This window comes from Ambystoma mexicanum, chromosome 12, assembly GCF_040938575.1.
Source record: "Ambystoma mexicanum isolate Mex_15411 chromosome 12, UKY_AmexF1_1, whole genome shotgun sequence".
NCBI classification, from domain to species: Eukaryota; Metazoa; Chordata; class Amphibia; order Caudata; family Ambystomatidae; genus Ambystoma; species Ambystoma mexicanum.
This window is the reverse complement of record NC_090936.1, coordinates 1,025,769,102-1,025,796,222: the sequence shown is the minus strand read 5'-3', so window position 1 is coordinate 1,025,796,222 and position 27,121 is coordinate 1,025,769,102.

Sequence of the window (27,121 nt, the reverse complement as noted above, 5' to 3'; positions counted from 1 at the left end):
TTGTGCGGCGTGCTGTTTCCCGTTCCGGCCACATGCTTTTACTTCCGTTTCCGTATATTTACGGTGGCCGTAATTTGCGGTGCACGCTCGTTACGGTGACCGCTCATTACGGTGACCGCTAAGATGGGTGGCGGTATTGCACCTGGTGCAGCGTACGGCGGCGGTAAGGGCCGTTTTGGGGTCATTTCCGCCATCGCTGCCTTTCGGATTCCGCCATGGCGTAATGCTCGTGCCCGATGGGTCGTGATTGGCCGCACTTTGCTCCTTCGTGCAATGGCGGAAACGCTATTTACGCTGTTGCGGTCCGGTCAGTCACTTTCCGCCAGGGTCGTAATGAGGCCCATAGGGCCTCATTACGACCCTTGCGGAAATGGAAAAATGATGGCGGAAATGCAATACCGCCATCGAACACCGCTCGTTGCGATCATGACCCGTCACCGTAAAGTACGATGCCATTAGCGACACCGCAGTGAACGGCAACGCTAACTGCACCAAGTACGCGCACGCGCGCCTTGCAAAACCGGAATCACCGCCATGGCGCAACGGTACGCGAATTCTGACCCTAGCGGACATGTACTGAACGCCATCAAGCACGTCGTAAAGTACCATTCCGCCATGGCGAGAAATACGGCAACGCGAACCAACCGTAAATGGCCCACTGAGTGCCTGTACTCCACTCCCTGGCCTCATTGCACAACTCCTGGCAGGCGCAATGTACCCACACTATGCAACCAGTGAAATCCACAATTCACCCATGCATGCCAACGTAGAAAAGCATGCAGGGGCTCAAAGCGCCCCGTGAGTGGGCATCCATGTACGGCATGTCACCATAGCCGTACTGACGCAGCACAGGCATGTGAAGGTACAATACATCAAAATGAAAATCAAGAACACATGACACAAAACAACAGTAGTCCCCCATCGCTTGCCACCAGCGCAAGGCAACATCCAAAACAGCATCCTGAGGGGGATTGCACCAGCCCTGTACTCATGCCAGTAAACAAACCAACCATCAGCAGAAGCATGTACCACACAAGTCGGCAGAGTGACTGAGCAGCCAGGCTCATCCCAAGAGGGGCCGATGGGAGCTGCAGGGCACAGATGGCATCAATACAGAAGCTATTCAAATGGACATGACCCCAGTCCCCCTCCAACAAACGCACGCAAACACAGTCACCTGTGACCAGCCACATTCTGAACAACCCATCATTCCACCAATCGACCTGGCTGACAGGCACCAGTCGGCCAAAAGCCAATCCCCCGCCCCTGAACAGCACATCATGTAAACAGTCACAATGGCAGCCCCTATCCGTGACCATACTGTGCTACGTAGGCAAACGCGGCCAGTACTGTACCACACAACTCAACTCAGAAGGCGGAACACAATGCAGATCATCACGCAATACATACCGCCACAAAGCGAAAATCGCCACATCACCTGCAAAGAACAACGCAACACGACAAATATCGGAATACAATTTAAATGCACATCCAAATGACAAAGGCCCCACAGCAATTTGCAAAATACCACCAAAACAACCATCATCACCGAGGGCTGCATCTGCAATAATTGACCGGCTTCCACTTGTGTGACGCCCTGTACCATCATGGCACACAGGGCCTACATCAACGTTCCAAAAGGCAACATGGAAGCGGCAAGAACCGCAGGTCCGTCCCATGAGGCAGGCACTAGTCGAGCTGAAAGGCCGAAATGTTGCACCTAGCCACCAGTACAGCGTAAGGGCATGTGGCCCATTGGCGATCGTCCCATAAGATCGAAATGGTGCTCCACTGATTCACCCGAAGCTGCAGGAGTCGAGAGTAAAAACCATCTGGAGGAGTGGCGTAGAGATGGCATCTGCAATAGGGCAGGAGATACCTGTCACCCAAAAGAAACACAAATTAACCGATTGCATTACGGGACTCATGATGCATTACAATCTTCATTCAACACACCAAATCCACACCCATATGCATGCTAGCCCACTCCAAAGGAATATACACACCCCTAAATCAGTATCGAATCATAACGAAACCAATCGAGCTAAATACACCATTGTCAACGTCGGTTACTGTGCATGCGTCCGTCAAGATAGAACCCATGACATGGGATTAGTAACGTGCCTAGACACAAGTGTATGAAGGCGCGTCGAGACAGGGAGGATCCGACAAGGGCAGATAGACGTATGTCCCACTATGGCAGCCTTGCATCACATAACGCAGGGGAAGGGGAGTGAATCAAAAAACCCATGTACATGGCAGACCCTAAACGGAATCATCAGTCCATGCATCCACACATCATTCCCTCATCCCGCAATGAAAACGCATGAATATTCACTCACATAATATGTGAAACTTCCATCGCGTCTGTGCGTAATGCAGTCCGCAAAAACCACTGTGCCCCTGGCCGGATCTGTAGTGTTGTGGAGCAAGATGGATTTGGGAACGTCCTGCCTTATCGTCCACTACGCTGTTGCGCATCCCATTCAATTCATATCATTCATTGCCTGCTCGTTATGGGCCATGTCCCAAGGACATTCTACAATAGAACGTTACATTTCCAGCCAGACCTGTGGGCGTATCCTCGCCGCTACTTCAAAACCCAAAATGCTGGCCTTCGAATTCCTCACTTGCAACATTACGTCGAAAAGGCTTCTGTGAACGCTTGCATTCACAATTACATCAATGTAGTGCGGCTGTGTGTCATGATGCTAACTGGCTGCAATCACAAATGGGACGCCACGCCCGTCGGTGAAGTACGTTACTGTGCTGCATGAGGGTCGGCCATCGATCGAGCCCTACATACCACTGACTCTTCACAGGTATGTAAGCGGCTGCAATCATAGCATGTGTAACAATGGGAGCATAGCATGAAAATCAGTCAAAGTACATCACACTGCCATCGGGATTTGATACATGATTCCAATCCCAAGATGCCATGCGGCCAAATGCAGCCTTACGTGCGGGACGTGCTCGGCCAGAAGGGATTGCATCTGCCACAGATTCATTCAATCAGCACAGGTGGAGGCCATACAGGCCGACAGCACATATATTGCAGACCCAAACCCCTCCCACAACCACTCCCACTCCAAAATGCTACCGGCAGGACTAGCGATGTTGGGCCTGGGGTACCAGATAGCACTGCAAGTGCTACAACTACAAGAAGACGACGAACAACAACAGGTACAACAACCGGGCGCACAGGGGAGACGGAGGAGAAGGAGGAGGAGGAGGGCAAGGCAGGGTCAGCAAGGCCCACAAGCACTGCCACTACCACCACGCAGGCGGCCCGCAATCCCACGCCTCCGAGCCGATCCGTTCAACCTCACTGCTGAGCAGATCCACACCCTCTACCGTTTGGACCGGGACACCATAATCGCCATTGTGGACATGACACATGCTGACCTCGTGAGCATGATAGATAGCCCAACCGCCATCCCACCCCTACTGAAGGTGGTGTCTGCACTCCACTTCCTGGCCACAGGCACCTACCAGCACACAGTGGGACAGTTGCATGGCATTTCACAGCCACTGTTCTCACGGACACTCTTCCAAGTGCACGATGCCCTCCTGAAGCACGCCGACGACCACATCACACTACCACGCACGTACCAGGAGATTACCAACGCTAAAGTGGGATTCCATGCACTTGGCGGCATCCCGGGTTGCATTGGTGCCATCGACTGCACCCATGTTGAATTGGTTGTCCCACATGCCATGGAGGTCCAGTACCGCAACCGGAAACAATTTCATTCAATCAATGTGCAAATGGTGTGTGACTCCAACAAGATATTTACGCATTGTTGTGCCAGATTTCCTGGATCTACCCATGATTCTATGGTCCTGAGGAACACAAGAATACCACGCTACATGGAGCGACACGCAGGGCACAGATCCTGGCTACTCGGTGAGTCTCATTCCATGCATGACATCGTGGCCCATTTGATGCGTCAATGACCTTGCAGGGGGGGGGGGGCTACTTAGCACTATCATTCCACTGACACCCTTTATTCGTCTCATACAGGTGATGCCGGGTATCCACTGAAGAGATGGCTCCTTACACCAATCCGGAACCCACAGAACGAGCATGAGGAGGACTACAACCATGCCCACTCACGTACCCGTGTGGTCATTGAACAGGCATTCGGCCTACTGAAGGCTCGTTTCCGCAGCCTCAGCAGGTCTGGCGGGGCACTCATGTACAGCCATGAGAAGGTTTCTAAGATGGTCATGGCATGTGTCATGCTGCACAACATGTGCATACGTAGGAATGTGCCCATGCCCCCTGACGCTGTACTGCATGCACCTGAAGATGATGATGATGATGAGGGTGGGGATGTGGAGGCACCTCAAGGAGTCCATGAGGCACAGGATGTACGTGCAATCCGACAGAGCATCATAGATGCATGCTTCTAGCAACCACGCATGGTGCCTATTACACGGAAAGGGGACCTGTGGCACTGTGTGTGTGTAGTACAGGCACATTGTGGACTGTACGCCTATGAAGGCCTCGTACGCAAATATCAATGTCCACACATGTCATTGGATGATAATGAGGTGCTGTATTGTTAATGTGATTTGATTTATACACCCTATGGACCCGCCACCCAGTGAAGCCCAACACACCCCCTCCACCCTACTACCTCCCCCCCCAACACCAGTGTCCAAATATGCATGCTGTCCGTGGGTAGACGCTATTGCAAGCCCCCTCTACGGGTATCAGGGGCACCCCTGCCCGTGGAGCGCAGGTTCCTGCCAGATCTGCGTTGGGGGCTGCCCTGGACGGAACTTGCCACGGATGATGTCTCTGCCTGCTCGCGTCCATGCATGTCTCTGAGGGTTTGTGAGAGCTCCGAGAGCACACGGCGCACAGCAGCAAGTTCAGCACAAACGTCTTTGGACGTCGCATGCAGTTCCCCCCTCAGGCTCTCGGTGCTTTTCTCCATTTGTGCTCTCAGGCTCTCGGTGCTTCTCTCCATTTCTCCCCTGAGGCTCTCACTACTTTTCTCTATTTGTGCCCTGAGTGTCTCGGTGGATGTTTCCATGGCTGCCCTGGAACCCCCGCATTCATTTGCATGGTCCTTGAGTAGCGTGGACGCTTCCTGCTGTTGCTCGATCAGCAGGTCGAGGGACTGTTGCCTCTGCTGGGCCATGGACATTTGCGGTGGTGTGACAGGGGGGCTGCTCAACACATGTTGCCTTGGCACAGGACTTGTGGGGGTTGGCCAGTCGTCGTCTTCAGGGTGCCCCTGCGTGGTTTCGTCATGGTGTAGGGGATGGAACATGCAGGGGGATTGGGAAAGGTCATGGATGGTACCTACGTCGCCAGCACTGTTTTCCGTGTCGGAGCATGCTGGCATGACAGCTGTGTCACCTATGGTGCTGCTACCACCAGAGGCAGTGCCATCAGATACGTTCTTTGGGGGGACCTGTGGTGCTGGGGTTGTGGACTTGCTGGCTGCTGGGGTGCCTGTTGCAGTCCCCTCCAGTGTGCTGCCACTTGATTCCTGCTGCTGCCGTGTCTTGATCCTTGCACCTGAGGTGGAGGCTCTTGGGACGTTGGTCCTGGCCCTCTTTGCAGGCGTGCTGGTAGGGGTGTCCTGCAGCTCGTCGTTGGTATCGGACCCTGTGGTGGAGTAAAGAGGGGCGAGCGTTAGTTATGGGTCTGTCGGATTTGGAATGGCAACGTATCAAATGCATTGGGGTGGTACATGAGGCTGATTTGGGACTGGGCCTTGGAGGTGGTCTCATTTTCGTGTGGATTGAGGATGCATTCATTTGGCTGCATGCAGTTAGGGGGTGCATGCTGCACATGTAGGGGTTGTTTATGGCTTCTTGATTGATTTGTTTGTTCATTCTGACTTTTAGAGGGCGCTGTCAGGGCAAAGTATGTATTGCACTATGGGGTCACATGGTACTGCACATGTTCGTGGTTTGTGGATTTCGCATTGTTTCTCTTGGCCAACCTACCTGATTCTCCGGATGTCGGCACTCCTTTCTCCATCCCTCCGACTCCCTCTATGCTCTCCATTCCTATGGTGGAGGCGCAGATTTCCTCCCAGGGGGTCAACTTGATGGGCGACTCTGAACCCCCCCCCGGTAGCTGTGGCGATGTTCCTGTTCGCAGAAAGTATGCTGCGTACGCGGATCCGCAGGTCGTCCCACCGCTTGCGACATTGCTGTGGCGTGCGGGGTGTTGTCCCCACCGCACTTACGCGCTGTGCCACCAGGGCCCATATGGCCTTCTTGTTGGCAAGGGCCGTCCTGGTCATTTGACTGGAGAAGACGACGGCGGAATTTTCCTGGAGGGTCTCGGTGAGCAGGGTCAGTTCCTCTCGGGAGAAGTGTACCTGCCGCTTGCGGTCACACGCTTTCTTGGCTACCTTTCCCATATTTATTTTTTTAACTGGGGTTGCTAACGGGTTGGGATGTGTGTCAGGGTCGGATTTTTTATGGTTGTGTTGGGATTCGGATTTTATAGTTGTGCGGCGTGCTGTTTCCCGTTCCGGCCACATGCTTTTACTTCCGTTTCCGTATATTTACGGTGGCCGTAAATTGCGGTGCACGCTCGTTACGGTGACCGCTCATTACGGTGACCGCTAAGATGGGTGGCGGTATTGCACCTGGTGCAGCGTACGGCGGCGGTAAGGGCCGTTTTGGGGTCATTTCCGCCATCGCTGCCTTTCGGATTCCGCCATGGCGTAATGCTCGTGCCCGATGGGTCGTGATTGGCCGCACTTTGCTCCTTCGTGCAATGGCGGAAACGCTATTTACGCTGTTGCGGTCCGGTCAGTCACTTTCCGCCAGGGTCGTAATGAGGCCCATTGAGTACAAGATAACTGTGCGGTTATTTCAGCCCTCTTGGATTCATTGGTTGGAGGTAAATGAAGAGACTTGATATTTCTTCTGAGCACAGTTTTCAAAATGTGTAGGTTTTGTGGTACTATGGTTTATTAGTTAAGGAAATATTATGGTTAAGTTTCCTTAATAGGAACCTGTGAAATACAGTGAAAAATATTGTTAAAGAGATGATATGGTTAGGTTGCCATAACAAAGACCTTTCAAATTCAGTGAAAAAACGTTTATGTTGAATGCTATGGTTCAGTTGCACTAATAGAAACCTGGCAAATTCAGTGGAAAAAAAAACATTGCTGAAGGGATGTCACGGTTACAGTGAAAATGTAAAAACTATAGATATGTGCAGTTATGGTGAGCTATGCAACCATAACTCGACCCCCCATCATGCACTGCTACTACCTAAACACGCCATCACAGGTGACATCACAAATGACATCATCACACACATTTTAATTGGTATGCTTTTGAGTCCAGTACAAACCATTGGTTGTCAGATACCCGGAATTTTCACTGGGGAAAAATTGCCTTTTCTTCTGAGACTCTACATGACATCACATTTCACTAAAGAAGGCCTTTGTAGTGGAAACATTGAAATAAACTAGTTTTTCTTTGAGTAGATGTTCTTGGCTCAAGGGTATAAAAATGACTTCAACATTTTGAAAATGTTTGCTCTTCCCCCACAGGATACATGTTCTGAGAATGGATGCAGATAAAAATCAGAGATAAAGAATTAACACATAATGCGGTTAGCTATCAGCAGATCGGGAAAAAACATATAAAGACAGGCATTAAACAATGGCTGTCTTTACACATCTTTTCTGATGCAGGAATTTTTCTTTTTGTTTTGGAGAAGAGTGGGGTTACGGAATGGACAAGTCAAGTCTACCAAACTTCTCCCTGCTCCTCTTCAAAACTACAGATGGTTAAATGCTAGTATGTATTTTCATTCTGACATTAAACCAATGGATTCCTTTGGAATCCACCTGATCTTTACACCTGGTAAAAGCAGGCCGATTCCATAGGAATCCATTGTAAATGCCAGTCTTCCATCGGTTTCCCCAACTCACCAGCTGTGTTCATCTCTCTGGCGCTGCTTTGTTCTTGGAGGCAAGGATGATACCACAGCAGCTGCTGCTCCTCCCCGCCTTGGTCAGCTTTGCTGGTGGGCCTGCAGTATCTCTGACACGCAATGTAGGATTCTTCAGCCTGGTTTCCTGGCCTTACGCTTTCACTGTCACAGGTTTCTTGAAAGAAACAGTTCTTTGCCGAACAGGTCATGGGTATTTTCCTCTTTGTGAGCCCTTGTGGGTTGGCCATCTTTCTCCACTCGTCCAGCTACTCCCTCAAAACCGCTGTTTCATCTTGTGCTTTGCCTCGCTCAGAGTGTGCTCCCATGATCCGCCTTTTATCCTTGTGGGGAAGTTTAATGGAAGTCAGGTGTGGGTAATTGCAAGTAATTGCCTGACCTTGCCTGACCATTGTAGTGGGAAATGTCAGGTATACTGCTCAGGTGTTAGTCTGTTTTATCCCAGAGCGGGGTGTCAGTTTGAAAGTGTTCATGTAGGGAAGGGAGGGGGCTAGAATTCCCATGTATCCTATCTGGTAGGATTGGGTAAAGATGTTGCAGTGGGATACCAATCTCGTCATCCAGAGTCCCACTCCCACTCCCCAAAGACCCCTCACCCAGGTGATCCTCCACACTGGTCCACCCCCAGGGTCTGGATCCAAAAGCGATGGCCATGCCCTGGCAACCTGAGAGAGAGAGAGAGAGATCTGCAGGGACTAGCAGGTGAGACACCTTCTGGTTTTTCACATAAGCATTGCTCAAGTTACATTGTGTATGGTCACTTTTACAGGGGGCATTGAGCTCTTTCAATGTGTTTGGTTGGAAAGTCTGGACACTGATTATTGCCTGATTTAACACCTACACATTCCACAGATCAAGACAATACATTTATTTCAGGGTGGTGCCTGAGAGCATGTGCAAGATGGCTGCAGGATGACAGTACTCCGGTGCAATCGAGCTTAGGCACTGAATGTCATATCGTGCAATCCTGTGAGAAAATGCTATGTGACGCCAGAATTTTGCAGCAGAAACAATGGACATGATGTAGCCTGCATGACGGCTCATTAGCCGACCTGGTCACTAATTACACAGCTACGGTATTGGCTGTGTAGTTATGGTTATGTTGCTAATCCCATAGGAAGAGCACTTTTTGGGTGGTTTATAACTTCGCTCCCCTTTGACGAATCCACACCGAACTTTGCAAGAAAAGTATATGGCCCACTCTGATTTCTTTTTGCAAAGTTTAGTGAGGTTTGGTCCAGGGGGGTCAAAGTTATAGGGGGGTCCCAAAAATGTTTTTTTCCCCATAGACTGAATGGGGAAAAAACTTTGCGCATGCCTACAGCCCAAACCGCTGGACGGATTTTCAACAAATTTGTGGCAGGAGCAGCGGCTTGGTCCCAAAAGCATGCTTTTGTAAATTTGGTGAAAATCTGTCTGGTACTTTTTTTAAAACAACCAAAAAGTAGGTCACAAAAAATTAGTGATATCTATGTCCGCTCCGTGGACACAATTCCCTGTTCTCTCTGAGGGCAGGACACTGATTGGCTAATCGGCTCACGTCATGTCCGCGGCCATGCGACATGTCCCCTGATTGGATGGTGAAGAGTGTGAAGTGCGTCAGATTTTTGGAAACGCCCGCCATCTTGGATCCGTGACTGGTGTCCGCAGACATCGCGGTATAAACATATTGAAAAACTCAACATTGCACTTGTCAAACCCCGTTTGGGTATGCTGCTCAGGAACGTCACCGTGAAAGGCGGACAATATTACTAGGTTTGGTGATGTGAGGCTCAGAGGCGGGGCATATGATTTAGTGGTGTCAGGGCAGTTCATCTTAGGCCAGTGGTCTTCAAATTCTTTTGGCCGGGGCCGCCCTGAGCAAAATTGGGCAGGTCAGGACCCCCCAGAAATGCCAAATGGACAGTATATATTGCGCTACGTCACCTGCACCCATCACAGTCGCTGGGGTCCCTCATCCCACTCCTACCCAGTCCCTGGTCTCTCCGCACCCCATCACACACCCTGGTCTCTCCCCATCCTGCTCCCACCACTATCCCATGGTTCTCCCCCATTGTGCTCCCACCATAGTACGTGGGTTCCCCCATCCTGTTTCCAAAACATTCTGAGGGCCATTGGTGGCTGGTGATTTTTTTAAGTGGAGGGGCAAAACTATTTCCCCCAAAAATGCCATAGCGACTGAGCATAGTGAGGGAGCCAGAACCAATAAAGGTGGGTTTGGGGGGTTTCCCCCTGTGAATGTTTTTTAAATAATGGGTTAAAGTGTTGCATTGTAGAGCATACTTTTAATTTAACAAAAAAATGGGTAAATAGCCAAACAGTTTGCAATTGGTGCTGGTGGTCCAGGGGGCAGGCATGACATTTTTTACTGGACATCTATAATAGATGTCCATTAGAATGATACCATCCCTGTCCCCTGGGCCCCAGTGGGCCTACCACAATCAACATGATTACGTGTGTATGCAAGGCGCTGCACATTTATACAGCTATCACTCTATCATTGACATGATTATCCATAGGGCTCAATGGGAATGGGGAGCTCGTTTGCACCAGCACCATTAATAACGGTGCCAGTGCATCTGACAAGCTGTGCTCGAGGGTGCCACACGGCCTGCCAGGCCGTGTGCTTACCGGCACCAATGTTACCATACCGCCATAGTTGTAATGAGGCCCAGTCTGTGACTAAAGGAATGAATATCCATTTACAACTGCGGTCCACTTTTTCATTGTTGCCTGAGACAGTTTCATGCTTCAGCCCGACCATGTGAGCCACTCTGCAGATTTCTTCCAATCTAATATTTTTTTTAGATTTCATGCTGAGCTCTCAGGGCCCCCCAGTGATGCACCCGCGGACCCCTAGTTTGAATACCGCTGCCTTAGGTCAATGCTGCAACGGGTAAGATTAGCACAAGATGGCCGTGCCCTGTTGCCAGATTTTGCATGTGTACAAAAGAGGAAAACTAAGATAAGGTGCATTGAAAATGTTTGTGCGATCAATCAACGTATGTATAAAAATACATGACTGAACCCTCGGAACAATAATATTTTCTGAGCATTGCTCTTGTCAAACTTATCAAATAATCACTAAGGAGGTGAGGGGTGATGAGGATGGGATGGCATATTTGTGACTTGATTGCGAATGAGTTTACAAAGTTTGGTGGGATTCTGTCATCAGGGGGAAAATTAGAGGTGGGGTCCCAAAATAATGTAATGGCTTATAAATGAGGTGACATTTGATGAATCTACACTTATTTTGTCAAACTGATAATCGATCTAGATATAAATGTTTTTGTGAAGTTTGGTGGGATTTTGTCAAGAGGGGGCAAAATTAGAGGGGGTGTGCCAAAATAATGTAAAGGCTTATAAGTGTGGTGCCATTTGACGAATCTACACAAAGGTTTGCAAAATGATTATAGATCTAGATATGAATGTTTTCGTACAGTCTAAATGTATTTTGTCAAGTGGGGGCTAGGTTATATGACGATTGTGTGTGCATTCATTTGACACTTTTGAAAAAATAAAACATGGGTGGATTTGTAGCAAACTTCCGTAAGAAGCATTGGCAAGGACCTACAAGCATGGTTTTGCCAATGTGTCAGTATTTTATTATTTTATTATTTGCCAAGTGTCATAATGTAGCTATAAAATAATAACGGTATACCTTTAGTGAATGAGGGGTAGCCCGTGGCAATGGGCAGTGGCCAGATTGTCTGGTTCATTGAATAAGGTCATGATCCAGACAATCTGGCTACTGGCTATGACCACAAGGGAGAAAACATAGCATTAAAGTGGCCATGTCCACCTGGGACTGGCTTTGTGGTAAAGTTATTCGAAATTAGGATAGATCTGAATGGGAAGAAAAATTTGCTCGTGGTAATATGGTCATAGGGTTCTCTTTTTGCCTTCTGCAGGCTGACGTGGAAAGCGAAGTGGGCCCTGTATGGAACCCTCGCCTTCCTTTTCCATGGCGGCCATCTTGGAAAAGGATTTTCCTTCCTATACTGGGACGCCACAGGTGTCCCGGTGTAGGAAGCAAAATCCTCTTTTTTAGCACCCCGGGTTCCGCTTTGGGAATCTCGGTTGCTAATGGCTGTCATCCCCCATTTCAGCGTCGGTCCGCGGAAATACACACAGTCCGCGGATATCAAAATCACTAGCTGGGGGTTCAGCATGTTCTATGTTACATTTATATAAAGTAAGGGAATCCTAGTAAACATACATCGAATTCACAGTATATATATGTATATTCAGTAAAAATACTTTGTTAAAGGGACGTTATGGTTAAGTTGCACTACTAAAAACCTATGAAATTCAGTAAAAAAACTTTGCTAAAGGGACGTTATGGTTAAGTTGTGCTACTAAAAACCTATGAAATTCAGTAAAACAACTTTGTTAAAGGGACGTTATGGTACAAAGTAAAACCGAAAAACCCCTGAAATTCGCTAGTTTTGCTAAGGTAAGCAACCATAACTCGCGCCACCACTGTGCACTACTAAGACTAACATCCAGGACATCAAAGATGACATCACAAATGTCATTGATGAAATGATGAAATGTCATAACCATAACGTCCCTTTAAGAACGTTTTTTTACTGAATTTTAGGATCCTGGGGTCATGTGACTGCAGTGTCTCGGCCTAATCTCTGGCCGCAACTTCTTGCGGTGCTTCACTTTGACCAGCCATTTGACTTGAGACACCGACCTGGGCCTGGCAATGGTATCAGAGATGGACAGAGGCTTGGGGTTTTAGCGTCTGGATGCGATGCAGCCCATCCGCCTTGTGAGGTGCCTGGGGCTGTTACTACGTGCGCAGGTCGCCTGGCCGACACCACCGCTTCAGAACATGTGCTGGGCCTATGGTGCACTAATCTGGATGCCCCTGACTACACACTGAGGTACCAGCAGATGACTAAGGGCCCATCGGGGGCCTGCTGACTGCGTGGACACATAATACTCAGCCGGAGCGCCACCACAGACCTCTTCCCCAATCCAACCCGCATGGACAATATGGACCACCATGATGCAGAGCTGGCTGCCCACCCCCGCTGCGCTGACTACCCTGACTACAGGAGAGCTATTAAGGGGTGCCGCGCTACTGCTGGGACTACGGCACAGCAGCTGGTAGAGAGCTGAACATCGCCTAACGTGTCATCCGGGGGGTGGTTAGACCACACAACGCTAGTCTCCAGCTTATATCCAGGACTCGACCTTGAGCAACCATATACCATCACCTGGGAGGCGCTGTGGATGTTGCCTTCCCCAGCTGAGACCTGGAGCCCCGCTGCTGACTGAAAAACTGGCCTGACCAACACGTGCCACTGGCAACAGTGTGGGCATGTGGATTAGCGTGGGGAGATGCCACTGAGGCATCCCAGACTCCTTGGAAACTGCAGACCACAAGAGAGGTGTGCCCATGGATGCTTGGTTCCAGAGAGCCGCATGAGGACAATGGCCACAGGAGCGGCCTCCAACTGCTCACGTGAAGATGCTTGATTTCACCTTGCCACCCCTGCGGAACTGTCACCTGCATTACCACGGCTGTATCCAACCACGTTGCAGGGCCACCCTTTAAAGTCACATAACAGGCTCTGCCTGATGGGTCTCCCTGAACACATTGAAGGAGCAGATATTGAATCCTACATCTATGGCTTTCTTCAGGAGAAGCTGCAGATCTAGAACCTGAGGAACTTTATCATAGAGCGGGTGCATACAGCCCCAATCCCCAAGCTGGCTCCTGGTGAGCGTCCATGCGTCATTACCATGCGCTTACTAAATTTACAACACAAGCTGGCCATACTAAAGGCCTCTGGACCATGGGCACTTTGTGCGTGGAAGGAACCGACTTCCGAATATTCAACGATTTCTCCTTCGAGGTTTCTAGGCAAAGAAAGTGGTTCAACCCCATATGTGACGCTCTAAAAGGCACAGATCACAGATTCTCCCGGCTGTCTGGTGTAGCCTACTAGATAAGCAATGACACTCATTCGATGATCTGGAGGAGGCCTGGCGCTTCCTGAGGCAGTGAGTATTGGTCTCCTCTGAGTTCCCTGCCACAGATGTTGGCGGTCCCCGAGCTGAACGCATGTCACCTCCACCTCAGCGGCAATGCCAGTCCCGACGACAAGTATGCTGGAAGAGAGAAAGCAAATGGTGGCCAGGCCCCGAACGCAATCATGAAGCACCAGTGAAATTAGGACTACGTGACCTCCACCATAGATCCAGGCGCGGGACCTTTTCATGGAGCAGAGATTACCCTGTTACGGGCACATCTTCACAGGTCTTCCCAGTGAGGGGGGACATACCAATTCTCTGGTGATTGCTAGCAGGGAGGCCGGGAAACTACACCTCCCTGAAGTCACTGGCCTCTGTGTCTCCACCACTAATTTCAACAGGCTGTCGGACCATAGACAGGACAACGCACAAATGAAATCACCCCCTGACACGCTGAGCTCATCTGCCCCACTGTTGGTTTTGTGTTATATGTTATTCGTTTTGCTATTGGTTTTGATTTTTGCCATTGCTAGTGCCCCCTGGTGGCATTGGTATGTATGGGGTGTGGAGAAGGTCCCCGTATCCTCTCCAACCAGCCCCAAGCATGGGCTTTTTTAGCTCTGTATTGGGGTGCCATTCCCCGATCCCAATGTGTTTCTGGCTACTTATGGTTTCGGTTATTTATGTTTGTTTTAAGGAATAATCCTCTGTACATATATGTTCACTAACAATGAGGGTACGGACCAAGGCAAGGGATCTGGACAGTGAGCCAAAGGAGTGTGAGTCCCCCCCTGAAGCTAAGATGACCTCCCTTACATTCCTAACCCTCAACATCCAATGGCTGGAACCCCGCATTAACATGAAATGAATGTTCAATTACATATGTGATGTACAAGGGGATATTATTTTTCTACAGGAAAACCACGTTAATGAAGCAGAATCTGAGAAATTAAACTATCCATGCGAAGAGAAAAGAGGGGTATCTATTTTGAGTAACAAGCGGGTTCCCTTCCAGGTTCCTAACATACTTGCAAACAGATATTTCCTGGTGCAGGGCCACATAAATCAGTAACTTAATATATATGCACCTACGACTGACACACCATCCTTCTTCACACATGTCTTCATGGAATGCGGTTGTTGCATGGGAGCTATAACATTGGTCGGGGTGACTTACTGTAGCCTTGGGACGCCTGGTGAGTCACACATGAACAGCAAAGAGATTACATCTTCTACCCCAACAGGCACGGTAGCTACTCAAGGCTGGATTACTGGTTGCTCCCCTCTAAAGCTACCTATCTGATTCATAGGTGTGACATACTGGCCTCAACCCTCTCGGACCATGCGCTGGTGCTACTATGTCTCAACATTGGTAATTTAAGCTACTAGTCTGTTCTGCCCTCTTCTCACTACTCCTTTGGGTCACTGTTAGATATTGTCCCCCGTAGGTTGGCTAAAATCTGCCTGCATTTTCTGACTGGACTTTTAAACCTATTCAACTGAAAAAGCCTAGCCTTCATGGTAAAGAATGAGGCAATTACCGGCCAATTGCACAGCTCAGTTTATTGGCTAAACAGTAGGAGATAGTGTTAGCTCGGCAATTGTAAACTTTCATGGGAAATGCCAAATGTCTCCACCCTTCTGGTACTGCTGCATGGTTTCAGACAGATGAGCAGTACAGAAATGATGACCATGGCCATGCTCTGTTTCACCAAAGTTCAATAAGAGTGATAACAATGTCTTCTTTCCACTAATATGCTCCCCAAAATGGCAAATCAAAATGTTCTTTCTATCATACAGCTTGATCTATATTGGAGAAGAGTCTTTCAAAGTCTTTAGGATGGTGGAGCAAATATTATTTCTGTAACACAAGTTGTGGTCTGTGGAAAGAAAGTATTTTATGATTTTTAGGATGGCAAAGCAAAATGTTCAACTTTCAACAAAAGTAGAACAAAAACTCCTTTTCAAAAAAAGCTTGAAATTTCTGGTGTACTCCGCTGCCAGGACTGTTCAACTGAAACTGCAATTGAAACACTGGATTTCCCGGTTTACTCTCCTGCCAGGGATGTCCCACTCTTGACTCACACAGAGCTCCTGGTGTACTCTCCTGCCAGGTATCTTTTCAAAAAGGTTCACTACCTGATGCTCTTATCAGGTTTCTCCACAACATTCAAATTTCTCTTAAAATAGCTCACAATTGTACTTCCTCAGTTATATAGATTTGTTGACTTCAGCTACCAACTTCCTCCATAATAGCATCCCCTTTATGAGGGCTTGTGCAAGCTCCTTCTGTCAACCTTTCTTACAATGTCTCTTGGTTCATGGCAATGCTTGTTCCAGATTTCCCCAAATTGACACCTTATGTCAGGGGAATTGTACAACTTATTCCTCGTTCTTTATCTTTCAATGGGCCTCATCAGGAGTAGGGTGCTAGTCCTTAAATGTGGCAATAACTCTATTACCGCTGCATTTAAGGGTCCGCCCAATCACAAGTCTGGCAGCATTTACCCCCAGCTGCAAGCTGGGGGTAAATGTACCACATAAGGTCAATTTTCAGGTGCAATTACATGCAGCGCTATTAGCGCATGCTAATTGGGGCAAAATAAATGCCCGAAAATGCACTATTGGTTCCAGTGGACCCAATGGGGAAAACCCCAGTTTGGCAGTGCCACTGGAGACCTCTCTCCGGCTGCCAGTGCCTTTGCAGTCTTGTTGGGAGCCTATCGGCCTTCTCTGAGTCTCCCGCCATTCTGGTACACCAGAGCAACAAGAGGCAATCTGGGAATGCAACTCTCGGTGCACTGGGCTTCTTCACAGGCTTCTGCTTCTTTCTGTGACTCTGCTTCCCGCTCTGCATACTCCGCAGCTTGCTCAAGCTTCGCTTTCACTTTCCTTGTTCCGCGGCTGATGCATGGATTTAAATGTCCCACTCAGTCTAATGTTTGGAAAACAAATAGACTGCACTTTCTTATTGGCAGCACTACTTGAACTCATTGACTCCTTGCTCCTGTTCTGTATCCCAGTACTTAAAGATTCCGGGGAATTGGAGTCCAAAACATCATTACAGTGTTAGGTTATATTGCTGAACACCTTTGTCAACATAACAATCACCATAAAATGTAGTTGTCAAATACGTTTTAAAGGGGTTATACATATGTGAAGGATGAATAAAGTTCTGCCTAAGATGTTTAACTGAAGTTGATTTTTAAGACCTTACAATTAAAAGGTTTTGAAGAAGAATGAAGACAAGCCATTGGAAACTCTGGGACTACGGTTTCTTCTCCACAATCGAAGGATGAATATCATGTCTCTCCTGTCAGGGCCATCACCTCTCCCAACATTCATCTCCTCCCATGTGATCCACACTCAGAATACCACCCCCAGAGTCAGGATTAGGTAGCAGCTGACTTCTCCTGGCCACATGGGAGGAGACTTTAGGCTGGGCATTTGTGATGACTCTGCAGGATTCATCCCAAGTCCCATCCCTGTGCTTGGAACAAATTGACTTTAACCTGTGATATCATTCCTAAAGTGGTTTGTGTTAAGAAAAGTGGAGAGGCCAGGATGTGAGAGTGATAAAAAAAGAATCTTCTTCCAACTGGTCTGAGCACTTTCTGTATACACAAACTCTTCACCCCTCTCTTGTCAATTACATCAACACACTTTTGATATGTAGCACCTGGTATGAGGCTAGTTCTTCTGGGATGGGTGTGCTGTTTGATTCCTGTTTCCCAGGCCAATTCCTGTTGTGAAGCAGGCTCACTGGGGAAATGTGTTGCATGACCTAACAAAGGATCAAAAGAGGAGTCATAGCCATACAGTCCCCTGCCCTGCCACTTGGCAGGGACAGGCTACCTAACCAGAAAATGCATAACTTCCACAGATCAACTGGGCTTACACTGTTGACAAAGGTATGATAACATAAAATCATGGCTAAGTAAGTATGGTAGATGCTAGCCACTGTACCGTAACTGAGATATGGCTTATATTTAAAGTGTACAACTGCCACCAGACTGCCACCAGGACAGCAAATCTCATAGTTATAGGATTCTGGGAACAGGGGTCCATATCTCAAATGCAGCCCCTGCGATGAAATGACTTGGCTGTCCGTGCAGCTGTCATATGCAGGCCTTCAGATAAAGTGTGTACCAGGGCTTTCTATGCATGCAAAACTTGTGGCTATGACACCTTTATTATTTTCCTGTGTACATTGATGCACGAGTTTAGTGCAGAAGTCAGTGCATAGGTCAGGTTACTTGACAGAAACCAGAACACTTCTTTTGATTTTATCAACATGGATGCAATTGCAAGCCATGGAGAAACACCTCTTAAATGAGAATATATTTCTCTGAAGCCTTTCATAAAAAGGAACTGCACACTGTGATAAAAGGAATGGGTTCTTTCCATTCAGCTTCTGCTGTGTTGTGTGTGGATGCTCATGGACCAAACACCTTGTATATTTATTTTGCTAGCATTTTAGGATTGTATAATAAAATGGAAAACTAAGTTGCAATTGAAAATTAATCTTTTCTAACAAATTATGTTTTTTTTCTTCCAGTGAAAGCAAACCAGTAATGCACAATTGTATTTTTTCTGAGTTCCTGTGCTGTGTGCATAATCATGTGGAGGCAGATCATGTTTACACTTATAATGTAATGTACACTCTAAGTAAAAAAAAAAAAAAACTGTTTAAAATGATGAGTATGCACGGTTTAGTTTACATCCATTCAATCTTGCAGTCAATGGGGTACATTACTATAAATGGTCAGTGGCAGCAGAGTATTTGCTCAAGGGTGAGTGATTGTCATTACACAAATCACAGGTGTTATAGCCTTTCGAATCTTCAAGACTACAATTAAAACCTCCAAAACCTGACCCTCCAAGAAGTGCAAGCGCTGTTCAAAGACAAACAAATAAAAGTTGCATTTGTAATTGAAATAGAAACTCAGCAAAACCTGTCCCTGTGATAATTCAGATAGGTATGTAACCCTTTAAATGCCAGCGACGAGCCGGCTCGTCGGTAAAAACCGCTCCAGGTTGCCACCGACGAGCCGGCTCGTCGGTGGCACTTAAGGGGCTAATGAGGGGGGAAATGTTGGTGGGTTTGGGCGGTGAATACTGCGATTTTAAAAAAAAAACATTGGCACTGGGGGGGAACCTCAATGGCACTTAAGAGGTTAACTTTATGTAGCGCGTCTTACATGGTACATCCAACATCTAGGCACTGTCATTATTATACCTCAGTCGATACTCAGTTTACCGAACTCTGAAGGATGTTAGCTAACAAGATATCTCAGCTGGTTGAGTGCTCGTTGCTGCGATCTGTTTGTTTTTTGTAGATTGCAGGTTCGAATACCGGCAATGCCAACTCATACTTTTGAGGTTGATAAAGGAGTACCAACTTCACTTTGGTGATTATTGTGATACATATGTTCTATTTACAGCGCTTTGCCAAAGCGCTATATAAATAAACATTTGACCATGAGATTAGGTATAGCATTTAACATGGAGTCCTTGCCTTTCTGCACTGTTGTATGATAACATTGACATACCATTAGGTAATAACAGCTACAGGAAATTAGCACTTTAATTAACCATCAATGGACAATTCTGCTATGGAACCTCAAAAAACACAATACAAATCATGTTTGCATTACTATGTAATTAACTAGGTGTTTGTGTTTTCAACATTTAAATATATATAGGAGAGATCAAATGGCCAGCCCTTAGAGAAATACTGAAAGGTGAATTACTTAACAATGCAGAAAGCTGCAGCATGGTAATGATGTCCATACAGTTTTTACACACATTGGCTGGATGTCACATACGTTTTATTCTCTTGCAAAGGAGAAAGTCTTGTTTACTCTATTGAAATCACATTTACTCTCAAAGTTTAAAAATAGGGAGTAAAATACTCTCACCTCAAAATCTTATCTGGAGCACTGGTCATAGGGCACCTGTCCCACTTAACCTGCTCTGTGCCACAGGGGAACAGGCGCTGCAGATCATGATACTGATTCAGCAGGGTGTATATGTACACTATGCTTTTGGTAACAAGTTCTTGGAGAGTGGGTCTGGTCAACAACCACTCTGAGAGAGAATTACCTGCATCATTTTAAATGAAATAAATATAAAAAAAGCCACAGCTTCTACACCCTTGACAGACAGCAATCCGTCAGAACTATATGCCCAGTTCTTTCTCCAGTGCACCTTCCCTTTTAAAACCTCAACCTCTAGCTAAATTTGTTGCTTGATGCAGAGATCTTTCTTCACCTGCACATGAGTTCTTTGAACCCAGCAGGGCTAGCTTAGACTTTCGTCCTTCTGAGGCTGATAATTTGAGTACTTTCACCATAAGCACTTTCTTCTGGTCCACTTTTATTGCTGTCCTTCTTTCCATCATCTTCTTTTAATTCTGGACCCCTTATTTATTTATTTGCTTTTTATTTCTCTGTTAATATGTTTATTTTTTTATATGTATCCCTTTCTGTGACTCGCCCTCTATTTTTTTCTGTTTTGTCCCCCACACCACTGTTGTCTCCTTACAACCTTGTCATATAAATTCTCATTGGCCTTTCTGTATTGGCGATTTTCCTTTCTCTCTCTCATTCTTTCATGTACTTGTTCCTGTTTCCCCTTTTGTTGTCATTATTTGCTTTTATCGCACCCATTTAGTCGTCCTCACTCATTATTAGTCATCTGTGGCATGCCCAGGCTCATATGAAGGTATGCGTTGCCGAGGTCGTAACCAAGAGCAACACAGACCCTCAACGTTTCATTGAGAAAAGCCAAAACACCTTAACTACAGCCAGAGCAAGGAGACATAGCCAACTCCCTGGCGGCATGCAGGTGGTTCGTGAGCCCCATATGTGCTATCAATGACTTCAATTAAGTGCTCAGATTTCCAGTCCCTTAAAATAAACATAAACATCTGTGTGACTGTGAGTCATGTCAAGTGGTTGTTAAACAAAAATGAAGACATTCAAAATGTTTAAATGTATTTCTATGCTGCCATAGATATAGTTTTGATTTAATTCTCATGAAAAAGAAGGGCCTAAATCTAACGTCATTACTGTTCGAACCCGGGCCTGTCTCTAGACCTGCCTGCAACCTCCTGCCAATCGTAATACCTTGGAGCACAGAGACATACGAAAAGTAAGACGCTTATGCCCTTGGATGCCCTTGGGCCTGCCGCGCGTTACAAATAAAATAAATACAAATACAAATTAGGTTAAAACTTATGTGCAAACAAGTCCCCTATAGGCAATTTCCATCATTTACACTGCCTATTTGCGCTTCATTTGGGGAAGCCTCTTTGTACTTCTCTATTTGAACTCTGCAGTGCCAATAGAGTAAATGCTACCTGCCATGTACGGATGGCAAGCGAAATTTACCATGATTTCCTATGAAACCCGCCTGCCTTTTGCTGGTGCAAAAAGCAGGTGGTTTCCGTGGGAAATCATTGGTTTCATACCAGCATGAAAATCTCAGGCTGGCGTGAAACCAATTTGTTATTGAAGGCAGAGGCAAATGGGAGGCGGAAACATAACTCTCGTTCTGCCCCTGCCTTCCACCTTCAAAAACAACGGGACTCATTTTGATCCTAAACGTATTTTGATGGCAGGGAGTCATCATGTTATCACTGCAATGTAAATGTCTCCCCCACACCAAATTTTTGCCATTTGCACATCAGAGTATAAAATGAGTAAACACTGTCTGCCATGCTTGCATGCTAGGCAACATTTATTTTTAATTGTGAGCGCCTCTTGGCATGCTCGCGTGGCATGCAGCGCTCACAATTACAATTGAACCCTCCCCTACATGTTCAGATGTTGGGCAGTTGTTATTTCAATTGTGAACACTGCTTACCAGGGTTTAATTTTAAATGTACATGCTACCTGCCTTGTGAGCCTGGCAGCCAGCATGTGTAATGGATCCCCATGGGGTGCACCTGCTTTATGCTGGGGCAAAAATTAGGCAGACTACTTAGGGATCTCCAGCATTTACATCAGCATTTGTATGGGAGAGAGAAAGGAAGGTGGTGGAAACACCATACAAGCGATTGAACATGGAACATGACATGACAAACATGCGTAAAACCCTTAAAGAAGGTATTTACTCATGTTTGTTATGTTACACCCCTGATTAACACAAGCCCAAATGAAAATCCCGCGGAGTGTGAATGGAGGCGTTAAGACAGGCGTAACACAGTTATGCCTGTCTTTAGCACTTCCATTTACAGTCGAGGTGACTCAAAAGTTAACCCCTTATGTAGACTGATATTTGGCTCTGCCCTTCCCTCCTCACACACACATACACACACCAATGTTCTTCATAGCACATGAAGGACTTGCTCAAACTAGTTTGATGCAACCTTGAAAAAAGGACGTACCCACCAGTACTCATGTCCCTTGGAGTTTGTATGATTGAATATGCGTGGGTGTGTTAGTCAATAATGCATTGAGGAGCTCATTTTGATCCTAAACGTAATTTGATGGCAGGGAACCGTTACATTAGCAATGCAACGTAAATGGCTCACTGCCACTGAATTTACTTCATTTGCACAGCAGTGTGCAGGAGTGCAGGGTAAACGGCGGCATACATAGATGCACGCCACCTCTTGCCCTGCACTTTTGCACTCCACTTTATAAAGTGAGTATAAATGCTGCCTGGTTGCACACATAATAAAACACAAAAAGGCGGATCCTGTTTTTATGAATTGTAATTGTGGTGAGACACAGGCCCGGCTCCAGCAGGGGGGCCAAGGGGGCCAGCCCCCCCCAGAGCCAGCCTCTGGCCCCCCCTAGAAAGGAGGCCATGTCAGTGATGTTATTCACCACTGGTAACCAAGGGAGTGGGGGGTGGATGTCACTCTTAACATTCAGCAGCAACCTCAGAGACATCATTCTGAGAGGCTGAATTGCAGGAGGCCTGGCCAGAATTTGTTTTCTTGCCCTAGACAATGATTTATGCCCCACTCCCTGAAAGTACAAATGACCAGGAATATGGGGGCCATTCACACCTCTAAGTGAGGTAGCACACTTATTCAAGAAGGCTGCCTACAACTATTTTCTCAAACCTAAAATCACAATTTTGGTTTCTGTAATTTCAAGTATGTTTATTTTTTGTGGTAATATAGGGGTTTTTAACATCATGCTTAATAAAATGGTTAACTATATCAAACAATAAATGACAGGTAAAGTTGCTTGAACACAGATTTCTGCAGAAGGTGTTTCAACTGACTAGGGGCCCTTACAAATGACAAAGTATATATTCTGCTGCATTAACTATTTGAGTATAAGTGAAAAGGTAAGGTTGGTAGCAACAAAAATGTAATTCTGGAGGGGAGAGACTAGTCAAATCAAAATGTGATACATGCAAGTCTTTGAATTAAACATTATCACTACCATTGCTCTGCGCAACATTCCATGCCATAATTCTGTAGTATGTCAGTGCAATTAGAGAAGGGGACAAGCCATTAGCAAATGACTTTTGGTGCTGCCACCAAAAAGAGCAGTTCAATCTCAATTGCTAGGCCGTGTTCCATCTGCACTGGAACACAAGCAACCATATGAATGTTTAGGCCCTGTGGTCTAGCAGTTTGGGAAGTGCTTCTGACATTAGTGACAGAGTCATGGCTGATATGCAAATGGTATGGAAGGCTGGCCAGAGCAATGGCGGCGGTTCTAATTGTAACGCTCACCTGACTCCCACGGAGGCGCTGGCCTGGATCGTGCTGCTGTGACCTTTTCTAAGGTGATGCGCAGGGTTCGGAAGACGGACTGGACCGGGCCCCCAAATCTGGCTTGTCTGGCTCGCAGAAGTATCCTTCTGTAGGCGAAAATAGGGGATTAACTGTCTGCGGGGTAATGCAATCAGCCTTCCACTTTCCTCTCTCACCCTCCTCAAAACCCTTCTGTGATTCCTCGTAGCGTCTCACCTTAGGGTCTGGAAGGACGAGCTCTCCATCCTGCTTCTGATGCAGGGGCGCGTTGGTATCCAGTTACTTCACTGGATTTTCTGATTGGTGAGAACCAAACTTGCTTGGCTTCCAGGTAAGTTTTTTTGACAAGAGGTTCCTCTTGTGTCCATGCATTAATGTACTAATGCTAGTGTCTTTTTCCCCATAGGGGCCGGGGTACGGAATGCCGGGGAACAGGCACCGACCCGAGATGAGAGGTGAAATCCTTGTCGAAATCAGTCTTTAATGAGCGTTTTTTTGGTAATGTCTTTTCATTCGATCATTAACGCTAATGTCTCTTTTTCCCCTTAGAGGCCGGAGTCCGGAAATGCCAGGATGCGGCGCGGACCCGAAATGAAGAGGGAATGAATCAACAGGTAAGTCTTAACATGGAGATTTAGCTTTCCTTATTCCCTTCTCTCTCTCACCTTTTGTTCTGGTCTTTTTCTCCCTAGGCGCTGGGGCGTGATTGCGAATCCGGATGATCGCTGCTGAACATGGAGGCGCCCTGTAAAGGTGAGTGGAATGCGGCGCTGCAGCGATCGACGCAATGAGTTTTTAAATAAAAGTCTTCCTTTTCAGGATTGTCGGATAGATGTCTCTGGGATGCGGATTTTGCAGGTAAGGACTTTTCCTTCTTCTGTTCTCTTCTTCTCTTCCTTTGCAGGTGATCCAGGATGCTGGCGGGCGTGGCAGAAGTCAGGATGCAGGAGCAGACACGGTGAGCGTCCAGCTGCTAGATGCAGAACAACGCAAAGCACGTGTGGCTGTTCGGGTGGGGTTTAAATAGCCTTGGAAGAAGTTCCAGGTATGTATCCTTCCTCCAATCAGGTATGTATCCTTCCCCAACCATGCCCGGATGGTAAATTAGTCCCACAGGTAAAGTAGTTCCTTTCAGGCCTCAATGAGGCCGGGATCCTGCAGCATTTTCTGCATCAGGTAAGTGCACCCAAGCACTTCCATAATGAGCCTGGCGCCTATGGTGCCAGGACTGATATCTTTTATGAGCCTGGCGCCATAGGCGCCAGGGCACTGTCCAAAGGGCCCCTATATGGGGTTGCTGGGTCCTTCCTTGGGGACTGGATGTCCGCTTTCGGGGACGCAGGGCTTGAACCGGCTCCCCGGGAGCGGGCATCATGACACTAATTGATTCAGAGACTTTTTACCTATTAGGTACAACCAGAACGCATGCTGTGGAACACAGATAGGATGGCAATAAAATGTGAGGAGAAACACACATCCTATGGGTGTGTTGGTCATTTACCCACCTAACGACTAGCCGTGGCTATGTCAATGCCTCACCACCAAAATCCTAACCTTTCTAGAACTCTTTGAGCAAGCTCCATCACAAAGTAACACCAAACATCCTGCTGTATAGGGCCTGCCACTGTTATATCTCAGCATTCTTTTGAGTGTTTAATTACCTCTGTAAATGAGCTCCTGGTGTAATAACATTCTCTTAATGTGTGTCTTCAGCCAGTTGATTTTATAAGCAATATATTTGTCAATGGCTCTGTGACTTGCACTGAGGTCCCGTCTTAAACAAGCAATCATGAAGCTAGCAGGTTTGGCTTGAGTATAGGTGTTAGCAGACATTTGCCAGGCAATGCCATCATATGCCCAGTTACTGGCACCATTTTCCAGCTGTTTCCATTTCATGGCCAGCTGGTACCCTTATGGCAGTGCCTGGCAAATGCCTATCCATCCCTTACCAAAAGCCCAAGACGTTGGCTTTGCTAATGCATTTTGGCTTCCGTTTGTCTCCCTCAGTGAATGTGTATATGCCCAGATGTGGATGTCTTGCTTGCTACGACTAGGGAATCAAGCTGCACCTCACTGAGCTGGTCCAACAAGGCCCTACCTGAAAAAGATGAGGCTAGGTTGGCAAGTATTGACCAGTTTCAGATCTTCTCATGTATACTTACCAGTGGGGCTCCGACCTAAATAGAATGTATCGTTGTTTGGAAGGCTAGCCTACTCTGACAGAACGTTTCATGATTCAAACTGATAAGTACTGACTTGATAACCTCATTCTGTTTGAATAACTTTACAGAGTTTACTTGCAAACAGAATATGCTATGTGTGTTGTGGGATTTGTTTGGAAAGTATGATGTAAATCCAGGGTGCTGGGTGTTTAGGCAGTGCCAGAAATGAAACATGAACACCCGTAAAATAACAAAAAAGAAGAGCGTTTTCTATAATGTTGCGGTCAAAGTATAAAATGTGTACATCTTTTATAACTAAAAAGCAGTATTTAAATATTTTCTAAAGAGTGCAATCAGAGGTGGATTTAACATTTGGCCAAGGGACAAATGCCAAAGCCCCCCTACTGCTCTACTCTCTCCCCTCAAATTCAAACAGCAGGGCTGATCAGGCCCTACCAGTGAGATCCTATCTTTTTTACGTGTCTCAGAGGAAGATTATTTACAAAATGTAGTGATTAGAGAAAAGAAAAGGTAAACCGCAGTGACCATTGCTGTGCCACTTTAAAAGGAAATTAGATAGGATTTTAAGAAGCTATTTAAATGTGATTGTTGGGTTATTAGTAAGTAAGGGGGTACAGAACAAGCTCTGTAAACAATAACCTTGTCATGCATTTCAATTCACTTTGTGTCTGTATAAGATTTTTTAAAGTTCTCATTCATTTCTATGCTGGAGCTTGTAGGCATCCATTCAGGATGGGGAAAATTAAGCTACAGTCATAGAGGATCATGTCCCAGGTCAAGCGGAGTGGAAGAAGTGGCGCTAAATGCATGTAGCTTCACTTTTTATGAGCTGCAGGATTTTGTATGATTTGACAGGTGAAGTTGGAGAGAAGATCGGACTTAACAAGGCCCCCCTGCCAAATCCAATTGGTATTCCACCAGCATGTATTTTTACGTTGGCGGAAAACCAATAGGTTCCTATGGGACCTGCCCAACCTTTACACCTGAAAAAAGCAGGCAGAGTCCAAAGGAATCCATTTTGGATGGCTCCCCCAATCGTTAATTGTTGAAGTCATTTACACTTTTCCAGACACGTAGTGGTAAAGTAAATAGCAAAGGCGATTTTCGATTGTGTTTTTTACTCTTTACTTTTCCAGTACTTGCTGGAAACAATTAAAGTTAATGAATGGCCCCTTTTGCAAAAATGGGCAAGCAGGAGAATTCTGATCTGTGCAATTTAGGATTCAAAACAAAATTCCCCCTTTAATCTTTTCATCAACATGTTTCTACAATGATGAA